Source organism: Anabrus simplex, chromosome 11, assembly GCF_040414725.1.
Source record: "Anabrus simplex isolate iqAnaSimp1 chromosome 11, ASM4041472v1, whole genome shotgun sequence".
NCBI lineage: Eukaryota > Metazoa > Arthropoda > Insecta > Orthoptera > Tettigoniidae > Anabrus > Anabrus simplex.
Window position 1 is genome coordinate 59,914,928 of NC_090275.1, and position 14,381 is coordinate 59,929,308.

Sequence of the window (14,381 nt, forward strand, 5' to 3'; positions counted from 1 at the left end):
AAGCGCCAGACACTACGCGCAATCTGATAGGGGACAGCAAGTTCGTGTATCCTCGTGAGATGCCGATTACATAAAATGGACCGTCTCAATAATGGTACAGAATTCAATCTTCCGGCGTGGAGCCCGGATAGCTCAGTCGGTAGAGCATTAGGCTTTTAACCTAAGGGTCCAGGGTTCAATTCCCTGTTCGGGCGAAGCTTTTTAGTGACAAAGTGGTTGTAATATGTAATATCATCGACCCTGGAGAGTAAACAGATTAAGAAGTTAACGGAGATTCGGGTGGTTGGACAGGGAAAATGAGATAATTGCCACCTCGCACGGTATTTGGTCTTGGAGGCCTTGGGGAGCCTTTCATTTTCATGCCCATCCTGGCCTTATCCTTTCTTTTGCCGATATCTTCATTTTAAAAGTATTCTTTCTTTCTTAATCTGGTTACCCTCCAGTGTTGGTTTTTCCCTCGGACTCAGCGAAGGATACCTCAAGGGCAGTGTCCTGGAGCTTCAGACTCTGGGTCGGGGATATAACTGGGGAGGATGACCAGTACCTCGCCCAGGCGGCCTCACCTGCTATGCTGAACAGAGACCTTGCGGGGGGATGCGAAGATAGGATGGGATAGACAAGGAAGTTGGAAGGAAGCGGCCGTGGCATTTGCCTGGAGGAGAAGTGGGAAAGCACGGAAAACCACTTCCAGGATGGCTGAGGTGGGAATCGAACCCACCTCTAGTCAGTTGACCTCCCGAGGCTGAGTGGACCCCATTCCAGCCATCGTACAACGTTTCAACTTTCGTGGCAGAGCCGGGAATCGAACCCGGGCCTCCGGCGGTGGCAGCTAAACACAATAACCTTTTTTAACTGTTACCAGAGGATAACAGTTGCACTTCCTCTTAAAATGTAATAACCACCACTGCGATAGGGTACACCGATTAAAAAACATGGACCGACATAACGATAGGACACAAAACTATGGTATAGAATACAGAGCCCGGATAGCTCAGTCGGTAGAGCATTAGGCTTTTAACCTAAGGGTCCAGGGTTCAAGTCCCTGTTCGGGCGGATATTTTTAGTCTGCTAGATTCTATATGAAAGATGCAATTGAAAATATCAAATAGTGAATTCAATTTGAAAAAGACGTGTTTACGACTGAAGGCTGTGCTTTCTTTTCTAAATTGTTCACCTGTGGTATATTGGTCAGTGTGATTCGCTGGCATCCACGGAGGCCCGCGTTCCATTCCCGGCTTTGTCATGAAATTTGAAAAGTGGTTTGAGGGAGGCCAAATGAGTAGAGGTGGGTTCGATTCCCACCTCATCCATCCTCGAAGTGGTTTTCCGTGATATCCCACTTCTCCTCCAGGCAAATTCCAGGATGGTAGGTAACTTAAAGCCACGGGCGCTTCCTTCCCTCTTCCTTGTCTAACCCTTCCAATCTTCCTATCCCCCTGACACGTAAAAGAACTCCTGCGGGACAAAATTCCGGCAGCTTTCCGTCTCCAGAAACCGTAAAAGTATTTAGTGGGACGTAAAGCAAATTATTATTATTATTATTATTATTATTATTATTATTATTATTATTATTATTATTATTATTATTATTATTATTATTATTATTCAGGCTCTGATGGCTGTAAGTAGCTTGGGTAGGCAGGGAATACCTGTTCTGGAAAGCATTCTCTTTCAGTCTTGGCCCGGATAATTATGTATCATTCACTTAGTCAGGACTAAACTGCTCCGTAAAAATAACGCTATGAACAAAAGGTGTCGAGTTTTTCTTCTTAACTGCCTTCGTCCACAGGGCCCGACGGCCTAGGTTTTTAGTGAATCTACATCAATCCATATTTTAAAACAATGACGTTCTCTTCTTCTTCCTTATCTGTTTACCCTCCGGGGTTGGTTTTTCCCTCGGACTCAGCGAGGGATCCCACCTCTACCGCCTCAAGGGCAGTGCCCTGAAGCTTCAGACTCTAGGTCGGGGATACAACTGGGGAGGATGACCAGTATCTCGCCCAGGCAGCCTCACCTGCTATGCTGAACAGGGGCCTTGCGTGGGGATGGGATGGGAAGGTTGGAATGGACAGACAAGGAAGGGGGAATGAAGCGGCCGTAGCCTTAAGTTAGGTACCATCCCGGCATTTTCCTGGAGGGGAAGTGGGAAACCACGGAAAACCACTTCCGGAATGGCTGAAATGGGAATCGAATCCACCTCTACTCAGTTGATCTCACGAGGCTGAGCGGACCCTGTTCCAGCCCTTGTAACAACTTTTCAAATTTCGTGGCAGAGCCGGGAATCGAACCCGGGCCTCCAGGGGGGGGGGGGAGTTAATCACACTAACCACTGCACCACACAGGCGGACGAATGTATATTTTATGGAATTTTAATAGTAAAGGTAGATTTTATACAATTTAAGGGTACCGTATTTTATTTTGGGTGATATTTTTAAGTTAACTATATCCGCCCCCTAGTGGTAAATCATTAACTCTCATACATTCTTACACTCCCAGGGTACGTCTTCACTTGTGTCAGGTCACCGTATCTGATGATGGGTACCATGTTCGACCTGTGAAAACAGAATTTTTATCAAGCATGTGTCAAAAGTGTCCGTCTCTGCGGTGTAGTGGTTAGCGTGATTAGCTGCCACCCGCGGAGATCCGGATTCGATTCGCGGCTCTGCCACGAAATTTGAAAAGTGGTACGAGGGCTGGAACGGCTTCCACTCAGTCTCGGGAGATCAACTGAGTAGAGGTGGGTTCGATTCCCACCTCAGCCATCCTGGAAGTGGTTTTCCGTGTTTTCCCACTTCTCCTTTAGGCAAATTCCGGGATGGTACCTAACTTAAGGCCACGGCCGCTTCCTTCTCTCTTCCTTGCCTGTCCCATCCCTCCACAAGGCCCCTGTTCAGCATAGCAGGTGAGGCCACCTCGGCGAGGTACTGGTCATTCTCCCCAGTTGTATCCCCGACCCAAACTCTGAAGCTCCTGGACACTGCCCTTGAGGCGGTAGAGGTGGGATCCCTCGCTAAGTCCGAGGGAAAAACCGACCCTGGATAGTAAACAGATTAAGAACAAGAAGTGTGTCAAAAGTTACATGGTGATCAGATCGGGACAGTTCCCGAACACAATCAATCTTCGTCACATCAAATGAAAGATACGTGTTACAGATACAGTTGGGTGTTTCTCCGAGCATGATCGTGGCATGGTGCGTCAGGGAAAAACGGTCTGTTTCCTAGTTATGGTTAGTGACAGATGGTTGATACGTGTGACAGCACGACCAAGTATTATCTCTCGTGTCATTGGAACCACAGACTGAATAGAGCACAGGAGAATGTAGAAGAATATCATACTTCCTAATCCCATGCCACTGGTGCATGAGAAAAATATCGACTTGGCAGCGGTGGGATTCGAACCCACGCCTCCGAAGAGACTGGTGCCTTAAACCAGCGCCTTAGACCGCTCGACCACGCTACCGTCCGCTGGAGTATTACGCATACAGAGATGTGTTCCCACAGGCCAATTTTATCTTAAGTTTGTGCTTCATTGAGAACTGAGAGATGCAACTGGTCATACAGTCGTTCCTCTTCCTTAAAGTATCAATCATCTTGCCACTAACCAGGACTAGTGCTGATCCCTCAAGTTGTAAGTCTAGTGCTCTAGGGCCGGGCTCGACAGTGTAGAGCAAATCATTCTCCAGTACCATTGCACCGAGAACAGCATTTATCCCCAGTGCTGTGTTGTGGCTAAAATTCTCCACCCGAACAAGGACTTTAAAGCTGGATACTTAGGTTTAAAAAAAATTAAGAGCCTAATGGCTACCGACTGAGCTATCCGGGCTCAGTACTGGTAGTGGAGAATGCTTCGTCGTACCATCCAAACAGAGTGGCAGAGGACAATGCTTCGCTGTAGTCTGCCAAGCGCGGATAGCTCAGTCGGTAGAGTATTAGGCTTTTAACCTAAGGGTCCAGGGTTCAAATCCCTGTTCAAAATGAGAACTTTAGCCATTACTTAGAATAATTGCTGTTCTCAGTGCAAAGGTATAGGAGCGTGCTATGGCAAGCAAGGATAGCTCATTCGGTGGAGAATTAGGCTTTTATCCTAATTGCCCAAGGTTCAAGTCCGCATGCGGCCGAAAGATTTTACCCATTGCACAGCACGTAGGATAAATGCTGTGCTGAGTGCAAAGGTATAGAAGCATGTTATGCCGAACGTGGATAGCTCAGTCGGGAGAGCATTAGGCTTTTTAAGCTTATGGTCCAGGGTTCAAGTCCATTTTCGGGTGGAAAGTTTTTGCCATTACATAACACGTAGGATAACTGCTGTTAGTTCTACGTGTCATAGACACACACAAGTCTTGTGGAGACGGTGTGGTGGGACAGGGCTAGGATTGGGAAGGAAGTGAATGTGGCCTTGAATAAGGTAAGCATTTGCCAGGTGTAAAAATGGGAAACCACGGAAAAACATGTTCAGGTCTGCCTGCAGTGGAGTTTGAACCCACCATCTCTCGACTACAAGCTCACAGCTACGTGACCTAAATAGCGTGGCTAATTTGGAGAATAAAAACTGATTAAGTAGAAGAGCGAAGTGAAGACGCCAAAAGTAACTACTGTCAACCAAAATGTTATGTGCACTTGAGTTAGGAACTTGTTTATGAAATATCCAACAGGCCTACAGAAAATACAATAAAACCTTTTTCCTCGTTTCATTTCACGTTAGTCCATGACGGTATGGTAGGTTTAGTTTACATTTATAATTTTCTTATAGGGTTCGATTCTCAGCTTTGCCACTAAATTTGAAAAGTGGTGCGAGGGCTGGAACAGGGCCACGCAGCCTTGGAAGGTCAACTGAGTAGAGAGAGTTTCGATTCCCTCCTCAACCATCCTCGAAGTGGTTTTCCGTGGTTTCCCACTTCTCCTCCAAGCCAATGACGGGATGGCACCTAACTTAACGCCACGGGCGCTTCCTTCCCTCTTCCTTGTATATCCTTTCCGATCTTCCTATCCCCGGAAAAGGTCCCTGTTCAGCATAGCGGGTGACGCCTGCTGAGCGAGGTACTGGTCCCCCACCCTAGCTGTGTCCCCCCGACCCAAAGTCTCACGCTCCAGGACACTGCTCTTGAGGTGGCAGAGGTGGGAACCCTCGCCGAGTCCGAGGGAGAAAACAACCCAGGATGGTAAACGGATTACGAAAGAAGTAAGTTTGAAAAATATACTGGAAGTAAATTAATAATATTTCTCATAAAACAAATAAGTTATATAGAACTGTTGAACAATGTCTTGTGAATGTATCTTAAAATACGGTATGTGAATATTGAGGTCTGAGTACGAAATTTTGGTTTAAAAAAATACCGCTTGTGGTGGTTAGCGTGATTAGCTGCCACCTCCGGAGGCCGAAGTTCGATTCCTGGCTCTGGCACGAAATTTGAAATGCGGTACGAGGGTTGGAATGGGGTTCACTCAGCCTCTGGTGGTCAGTTGAGTAGAGGTGGGTTCGATTCCCACCTCAGCCATCCTAGAAGTGGTTTTCCGTGGTTTCCCTCTTCCCCTCCAGGCAAATGCCAGGATGGTACAAAATTTAAGGCCACGGCCGTTTCCTTCTCTCTTCCTTGTCTACCCCTTCCAATATTCCCATCCCCCCACAAGGCCCCTGTTCAGCAGAGCAGGTGAGGCCGCCTGGGCCAGGTACTGGTCATCCTTCCCCGACCCCATGTCTAACGCTCCAGGACACTGCCCTTTAAGCGGTAGAGGTGGGATCCCTCGCTGAATCCGAAGGAAAAACCGACCCTGGATGGTAAAAAGATTAAGTAGAAGTAGAATAATAATAATAAGAAGAAGACCACTACATATCATATTAATAATTCAAAACTCAAAAATCGGTGATGTTCTTGACTTCAAAACTTGGGTATTCCTACATTTTTACGTGCTGGATAAGATTTTAAAATTTGGTTGAAATCGACAAAGTAGAAGAAAAGTTAAAATTTTCAGTTGAGTCCCCCTTAAGTAGTCCAGATTCTTTAGGTATCTCCGGTGCCTACTTATCAGACCAATCACTTCCCATATAGTACAAATACAGCCCAATGTAGACACTTGACTGGTTTGGAAACATAGCTTACGAAAGAAACAAAAACCTGAAAAACTTACTGAAAGTAAATTAATCACATTTCTCATAAAACTAGAATTCGCCATACAGTTATGCAAGCTCAAACGCGTACAGCACAAGAGTGAAAACTCAGTGCAAATAACGCAAGTTCAATGAGTATAGAGAATGCACGCCTCTCGCATGTCTGAAAGTTAACTTCCCTTCTTTCTTTCTTTCTTTCTTTCTTTCTTTCTTTCCTTCCTTCCTTCTTTCTTTCTTAATCTGTTTACCCTCCAGAGTTGGTTTTTCCCTCAGACTCAACGAGGGATCCCTCCTCTATCGCCCCAAGGGCAGTGTTCTGGAGCGTGAGACATTTCGTCGGGATACAACAGGGGAGGACGACGAGCTGTGCCCTGCCCATGGGACATCTGCTATGCTGAACAGAGGCCTTGTGAAGGACGGAAAGATTACAAGGGATAGGCAAGGAAGGAGAAAGAAAGCGGCCGTCACCTTGTTAGGCACCATCCTTGCATTTGCCCGGAGAAGAGGGAAACCACGGAAAACCAGTTCGAGGATGGCTGAGGTGGGAATCGAACGCCCTCTACTCAGTTGACCTCCCAAAGCTGACTGAACGCCTTCCCAGTCCTCGTAGCACTTTTCAAATTTTCGCGACAAGAGTGAAAACTCAGTGCAAATAACGCAACTTCACACTAACCACTACACCGCAGAGACGGACATTATTATTATAGCAACAATACAGACCGCCTCTGTGGTGTAGCGGTTAGTGTGATTAACTGCCACCCCCGGAGGCCCGGATTCGATTCCCGGCTCTGTCGCGAAATTTGAAAAAATGTCGTACGAGGGCTGGAACGGAGTCCACTCAGTCTCAGGAGGTCAACTGAGTAGAGTGGGTACGATTCCCACCTCAGCCATCCTGGAAGTGGTTTTCCGTGCTTTCCCACTTCTCCTCCAGGCAAATGCCGGGATGGTACCTACCTTAAGGCCACGGCCGCTTCCTTCCCTCTTCCTTGTCTATCCCTTCCAATCTTCCCATTCCCCACCAAGGCCCCTGTTGAGCATAGCAGGTGAGGCCGTCTGGGCAAGGTACTGGTCATCCTCCCAGCTGTATCCCCGACCTAGGTCTGAAGCTCCAGGACACTGCCCTTGAGGCGGTAGAGGTGGGAGCCCTCGCTGAGTCCGAGGGCCCAAAAACCAACCCTGGAGGGTAAGCAGATTAAGAAGAAGAAGAAGAAGAAGAACACAGAGCAAAACATACTTTCTTCAGAGCGTGAAATCGAAATACTTAGCCACTATTTTTGGGGCCTACGACCTAGATGTTAGGCCCCTTTAAACAGCAAACATCATCATCTGTAATGTCAACCGTAAACTACCGACTTGCAACTTACAGTACGTTGGGAGAGGACTGATGGAGATCGGGGCACGAAGAAATAAGAGTACTGGCTCGTGATGAAATGAGGGTGAAAGCCAACATTAGCCGTTTTGATAACACGAGTAAAACATGTTCCGCTGTCTAGTACAACCTTCATTCTACTCTCCTTCCATAATAGCTGTCTTTCCGCTACGAAGCCTCGAGCAAGCCTTCGTAGCAACTTCCAATGCCATTGAAGTAGCCACACTGATGCTAATTCATTATGCGAAAAGCAGGGACAATCATTTTAATGTATACAGTATTCCACGTCTGTCTCCTCGGAGTTTCGGGTTATAGTTAAGGTGCTATACAACGTCAGAAAGTGCAGGATTGGAGGGTGACAAGGAAATCCATTGCGAGAATGACCGAGAGCGAGGATCGATCTCATTAAATCGTGAAACTTCATTTCAACTCAACGTGTCAGCGCCAAAGTTAGCTGGGAAACTAGATCACAAAGATGAGTGAAAGTTCCCAACTTTCACCAAACGAAATGAAGCACTGATTAATGATTTCTTGTAAATTTTAGGTTAATACATCTGCACCTTTTCCTTCGCCATAACACTCTTTTGAATACTGTTAGGTGTAGAAATATCACAACCCGGATATGCAGTATAAATATTTTCGTTTATTTCATGTAGAAGTTGGAAAGTTTCCCCATTGAATATTAGTACTAGGTAATTATGTTCCAGTCCGTCTCTGTGGTGTAGTGGTTAGTGTGATTAGCTGCCACCGCCAGAGGCTCGGGTTCGATTCCCGCCTATTTGAAAAGTGGTACGAGGGCTGGAACGGGGTCCACTCAGCCTCGGGAGGTCAACTTCTCCTCCAGGCAAAGGCCACGGCCGTTTCCTTCCCTCTTCCTTGTCTATCCCTTCCAACCCCCCCCCCCCCCCCAACTCCCGCAAGGCCCTTGTTCAGCATAGCAGGCGAGGTACTGTTCATCTTCCCCAGTTGTATCCCCCGACCCAGAGTCTGAAGCTCAAAAAGATCAAGAAGAATTATGTTCCAAATAGAAACACATCTGAGCATGAAGAAGTGATCCATCCTATATGTGTTCTTAACGCATGGAGTTCTCTGTCAGGTTTTACCAGTCAGCACTCTGCCTCAAGTATGCTGAGCATGGGGTCAGGCACGATACTTCCAAACTTCTTCTTTATCTGTTTACCTCCAGAGTCGGTTTTGCCTCTGACTCAGCAAAAAGTTTCAGACTCTGGGTCACCTGCAATGCTGAGCATTTGACTGCAGGAGAAGTGGAAAAGAAGTGGGAAATTATGCAAAACCACATCCAGGATGGCTGAGGTGGGAATCTACGCAGTTGAGGTGGACCCTCGTACCACTTTTCAAATTTCGTGGCAGAGCCGGGAATCGAACCCGGGCCTCGGAGGGCGGCAGCTAATCACACTAACCACTACACCACAGAGGAAGACCTATAAGGAATGATAATGAATAAAATCATAAATAGGAGATTTACAATTAACCACTGCCTTCGTGATTACTAGGGCAGAGTGAATTTGATACTGAAGCCAGCTGCACGCGAGAAATCGAAATGCTGATCTGAAAAATAAAACCAATCCTATATCACATCACGTGTGACTTGGAGTGTACGCTGAACGATATTTTCAATGCACTAGTATTAATATAATACTTATACAATACACAGACCATTTACAGAAAGTTAACTTATAATATTTATTATCTGACAACGCTCGGCAGAGCCCGGATAGCTCAGTCGGTAGAGCATTAGGCTTTTAACCTAAGGGTCCAGGGTTCGAGTCCCTGTTCGGGCGGATATTTTTACCTTGAAAGTATTAGTGCGATGTATTGGGCATGTTCTGTGCTGGAATACCTCAGCACTCAAAACAACGAAATCTGTCTCTAACGAGATCAATAGAGCTCGACTAGTTTCTCGGGCTACTTCGATCAGCTGTGTTCAGGCACGAATTCAGTCAAATCAGAGCAATAAACAAGACGTCAGATGATGCCGATGATATTAAGGAAGGGGTAGTAGGGCTTTTTCACGAGCTCGTGTAATGCCGAGAGTGGGTTCCATTTTAATATCACTGATTTTCTAATATCTTAAATACTTTGAAGGGAAACGTTTCCTGAACACAGACAACCCGAGACAAATGCTGAGATTCTCACTTCTCCTTGACCTCATTCCTATTCCATACGAAGAACCAGCTTTTTTTTTTTTTGCTATTGGCTTTACTTCGCACCGACACAGATATGTCTTATGGCGACGATGGGACAGGAAAGGGCTAGGACTGAGAAGGAAGCGGCTGTGGCCTTAATTAAGGTACAGCCCCAGCATTTGCCTGGTGTGAAAATGGGAAACCACGGAAAACCATCTTCAGGGCTGCCGACAGTGGGGTTCGAACCTACTATCTCCCGAATACTGGATACTGGCCGCACTTAAGCGACTGCAGCTATCGAGCTCGGCAGTGTCCCGGAGCTCCAGCTGGGGAGAATGACCAGTACCTCGCCCAGGCGGCTTCACCTGCTATGCTGAACAGGGGCCTTGTGGAGGGACGGGAAGATTGGAAGGGATAGGCAAGGAAGAGGGAAGGAAACGGCCGTGGCCTTAAGTTAGGTACCATCCCGGCATTCGCCTGGAGGAGAAGTGGGAAACCACGGAAAACCACTTCCAGAATGGCTGAGGTGGGAATCGAACCCACCACTACTCAGTTGACCTCCCGAGGCTGAGTGGACCCCGTTCCAGCCCTCGTACCACTTTTCAAATTTCGTGGCAGAGCCGGGAATCGAACCCGGACCTCCGGGTGGCAGCTAATCACGCTAACCACTACACCACAGAGGCTATGTTGTTATTGTTATTATTTATTTACAAAACTGCCTCCCAGTGAGGGTAGCCCTAAAGGACTCAGTATACTCACATGATATTAATCATTCACTTTCTTATTCCTTTCTTAATCTGATAACCTTCGAGGGTCGGTTTTCCCTCGGACTCAGCGAGGGATCCTACCTCTACCGCCTCAAGGACAGTAATTTGGGTCGCGAGTAGAGGACCAGTACCTCGGCCAGGCTGCCTCACCTGCCGTGCTGAACAGGGGCCTTGGGGAGGGGTGGGGAGATTGGAAGGGACAGGAAGAGGGAAGGAAGCAGCCGTGGCATTCGCGTGGAGGAGAAGTGGGAAACCACGCAAAACCACTCTACCATTCGCGAACCTTTTCTTGAGCCCTGAGCTCACTAGTGCTGAATCGTTAGACCTCGGTTATCTTCGACATCCATATTGGCAACCTTTGAAACACAAACTATGAATCGCTGTGCGACATCTGGCGTACACTTTACGAACTAGTACCGGTACTGATGTTGTTTACACAGCAAAGCCAAACTATATAATTCATGCTATGAACAAGATTCGCATCGAGAAATGTTATATAATGTTAAATAATGTATGTGTGACAGAGTTGTTGGCGTAAGATAATAAATGTTTAGAAAATTCATATCGATCGACCATATTATCGATTCAATTCAGATTTCATTTCCATCCATTTGGCAGTATAACCGGAACCGTCAGCGCTCCCTCCTTACCCCTCACCCCGTAAAAATCGGGCTCAAGAAAAAGTTCGCGTATAGTACTCATTTCACCTCCAGAGACTCAGTGAACCCCGTTCCAACCATCGTACCACTCTTCAAATTTCGTGGCAGAGCCGGGAATCGAGCCCGGACTTTCTGAGGTGACAGCTAATCACGCTAACCACTACACCAGAGAAGCGGACTTCTAATTTATTAAATTTCCTAAATAATTTCTTAAACACTTTAATTTAGAGTTGTTTATATTTTCCCCACTGTCAGCAGCACTGAAGATGGTTTTCCTTGGTTTCCCATTTTCACGCCACGGCCGCTTCCTACCCACTCCTAACCCTTTACCGTCCCATCGTCGACGTAAAGTAACTTAAAAAAAAAAAGTATATATTTTTCCTCACCTCCCAGTGATGCTAGATGTTTACCGTAGCCTGACTTCTTGCCGAATATGGATGGGCGCGTTAGTTCGAACTCCGTCATCAGCAGTATGGCAGTATCATTTTTAACTTACGACAGCCGGGTGAGTTGGCCGTGCGGTTAGGGGCGCGTAGCTGTGAGCTTGCATCAGGGAGATAGTGGGTTCGAACCCCACTGTCGGCAGCCCTGAAAATGGTTTTTCGTGGTTTCCCATTTTCACACCAGGCAAATGCTGGGGCTGTACCTTAATTAAGGCCACGACCGCTTCCTTCCCACTCCTAGCCCTTTCCTATTCCATCATCGCAATAGGACCTATCTGTGTCGATGCGCGACGTAAAGCAGCTTGCAAAAAAAAAAAAAAAAAAAAATAATAATAATAAAACTTAAGACAAATGCTGAGACCGTATTTTCCTGAAATATTCTCACTTCTCCCTGGCCTCATTCCTAATCCACACGAAGAACCAGTTTACGTTAGATGCTAACCGATAGATAAAATAACAAATCCGTTGTTTTTTCGCCATTAAATAATACCATGATTTTATGATAACTGTCCGACTCGTTGGCTGAATGGTCAGCGTACTGACCTTCGTTTCAGAGGGTCCCGGGTTCGATTCCCGGCCGCGTCGGTTAATTCCAATGGCCAAGGGGCTGGGCGTTTTTGCTGTCCCCAACATCCCTGCAACTCACACACCACACATAACACTATCCTCCACCACAATAACACGCAGTTACTTCTTCTTTATCTGTTTACCCTCCAGGGTCGGCTTTACTCTCGGACTCAGCTAGGGATCCCACCTCTACCGCCTCAAGGGCAGTGTCCAGGAGCTTCAGACTTTGGGTCGGTGGATACAACTGGGGAGGAGGACTAGTACCTCGCCCAAGTGCCTTCACCTGCTATGCTGAACAGAGACCTTGCGGGGAGATGGTAAGATTGGAAGGGATAGAAAAGGAAGAGGGAAGGAAGCGGCCGTAGCTTTAAGTTAGGTACTATCCCGGCATTTACCTGGAGGAAAAATGGGAAACCACGGAAAACCACTTCCAGGATTGCTGAGGTGGGAATCGAACCCACCTCTACTCAGTGGACCTCCCTAGGCTGAGTGGACCCCGTTTCAGCCCTCGTACCACTTTTTTTTTAAATTCGTGGCAGAGCCGGGAATCGAACCCGGGCATCCGTGGGGTGGCAGTTAATCACACTAACCACTATACCACATAGGCGGCCTTGTTGTAATCCAAACAAGATAATTTAGAAAATAAGTTATAATGCTTATATTACATTGCTCGCCATTTATTCACAGATACAGTCTAACTTCACCCACATTAATATTTTACTGTGTTCAGTACTCATCTACAGTATATAAATATAATTTTGTCTCTTTTATTCCAGATTAGCTGTAGAACCCGTCGTTGACTGGACAATCATATAGCATGTGCAAAGTTATCAAACTCCGTAGCTAATTTTCGCCAATATTCAGGCAGCTGTTTTACTCAGAACGCTTCAGCAATCCTATCAATCGGACATGACTCGAAACAGAAGAGACTACAGATGGCTGAAAAATAACGTAGCAGCTACTTTGTCACAGTTACATGCCTGTCACTTTTACAAATGTAACGAGGACAAAAAATAACAGGTTACTGAGTAACGACAACAGAATAACGTACTAGCGAAAACAGTAAGTCCGCCTCTGTGGTGTTGTGGTTAGCACTACCCTATAGTGCATTTGTTTAAGTTGCTGCTGTCATCTGGTAACTAAAGTGTAAACTGTTATGACATATTCAACTGCTCAGGAGTAATCGTTGACTCAGACATCGCGCAGGGCTACCTACATTATAATATTACTAGCAGTTTCCCGCTGGCTCCGCCCGCAATGTAGAAAGTATGGTGTTGTTCATTACTATCCTCACGGCTGTATTTGCAAAGTTTCGCACATGATCTGCTGTGGTAATAGAATGTATAGTTAGGTCAACAAAACACTTGAAAATACATCAGACAAAGAAATTGAATTAAAAGTTCCTTGGAACAACACTACGCGCCGAACTGTTAAAAAGTCCTTCAAAGATTTTCGTCATTTAGACAAATGTACTCATAACTTTTCTCAGAATCCACCAATTTAAGTGGTTATTACCTCAAAAGAAAGCGCTTGATCCACTGAGTGTTTTTAGAACAAAACGAACTGCGTACCTCAGTTAGAACGAAATATATGATTGCTTCAATGGGAATAATGTTGAAGAAATGAGACGTCAAATGTGCACTCAAAACTTTCCTCAGAATCAACCAATTTGAACAGTTAAGAGCTGAAATGAAAGAACTTGATCCACTGAGTGCTTTTAGGCTAAAACGAACTCCGTACCTCAATTAGAACCAAAGATATGATTGCTTCAAAGAGACAAAGAATTGACAATACAAATAATTTGAGGAAGGCGGAAGTTAAGTGATTTATAGTACCTGATCACAAATTTGTGCATGGATACCTTTCAGTTAAAAAAGGAATGAAGGAAATCGACCGGATAGAATGGCCGGACTGACTGACTTTAGTTTTCATATTTTTTTAAATGTATAGATTATAAGTTTCACCTGTATAATTTTTCTTGTACCATAAATTAGTATGCTAACTTTCCATATTGATATTATACATAACATAACATTACTTCATTTTACTTAATCGATCCTCTTGTACTGGTTTGTGTCGAGGTTTGGCAGACAGATCATCACGTTTTTTTTTTTTTTTTTTTTTGCTTTACGTCGCACACCGACATAGATAGGTCTTATGGTGACGATGGGACAGGGAAGGGCTAGGAGTGGGTAGGAAGCGGCCGTGGCCTTAATTAAGGCACAGTCCGTGCATTTGCCTGGTGTGAAAATGGGAAACCACGGAAAACCATTTTCAGGGCTGCCGACAGTGGGGTTCGAACCTACTATCTCCCGATTACTAGA

At 45.9% G+C, this 14,381-nt stretch overlaps 4 non-coding genes across 4 annotated transcripts; 3 read left to right on the forward strand and 1 right to left on the reverse strand.

The window, feature by feature from the left end:
- The first annotated feature begins 121 nt into the window (after window positions 1–121).
- Window positions 122–194, forward strand: TRNAK-UUU (transfer RNA lysine (anticodon UUU)). Its single transcript has one exon. It is a non-coding gene; the product is annotated as a tRNA-Lys (tRNA).
- Window positions 195–980: 786 nt separating this feature from the next.
- TRNAK-UUU (transfer RNA lysine (anticodon UUU)) lies at window positions 981–1,053 on the forward strand. The gene has a single exon. It is a non-coding gene; the product is annotated as a tRNA-Lys (tRNA).
- Window positions 1,054–3,377: 2,324 nt separating this feature from the next.
- On the reverse strand, window positions 3,378–3,459 carry TRNAL-AAG (transfer RNA leucine (anticodon AAG)). The gene has a single exon. It is a non-coding gene; the product is annotated as a tRNA-Leu (tRNA).
- Window positions 3,460–9,203: 5,744 nt separating this feature from the next.
- On the forward strand, window positions 9,204–9,276 carry TRNAK-UUU (transfer RNA lysine (anticodon UUU)). The gene has a single exon. It is a non-coding gene; the product is annotated as a tRNA-Lys (tRNA).
- The last annotated feature ends 5,105 nt before the right edge of the window (window positions 9,277–14,381 follow it).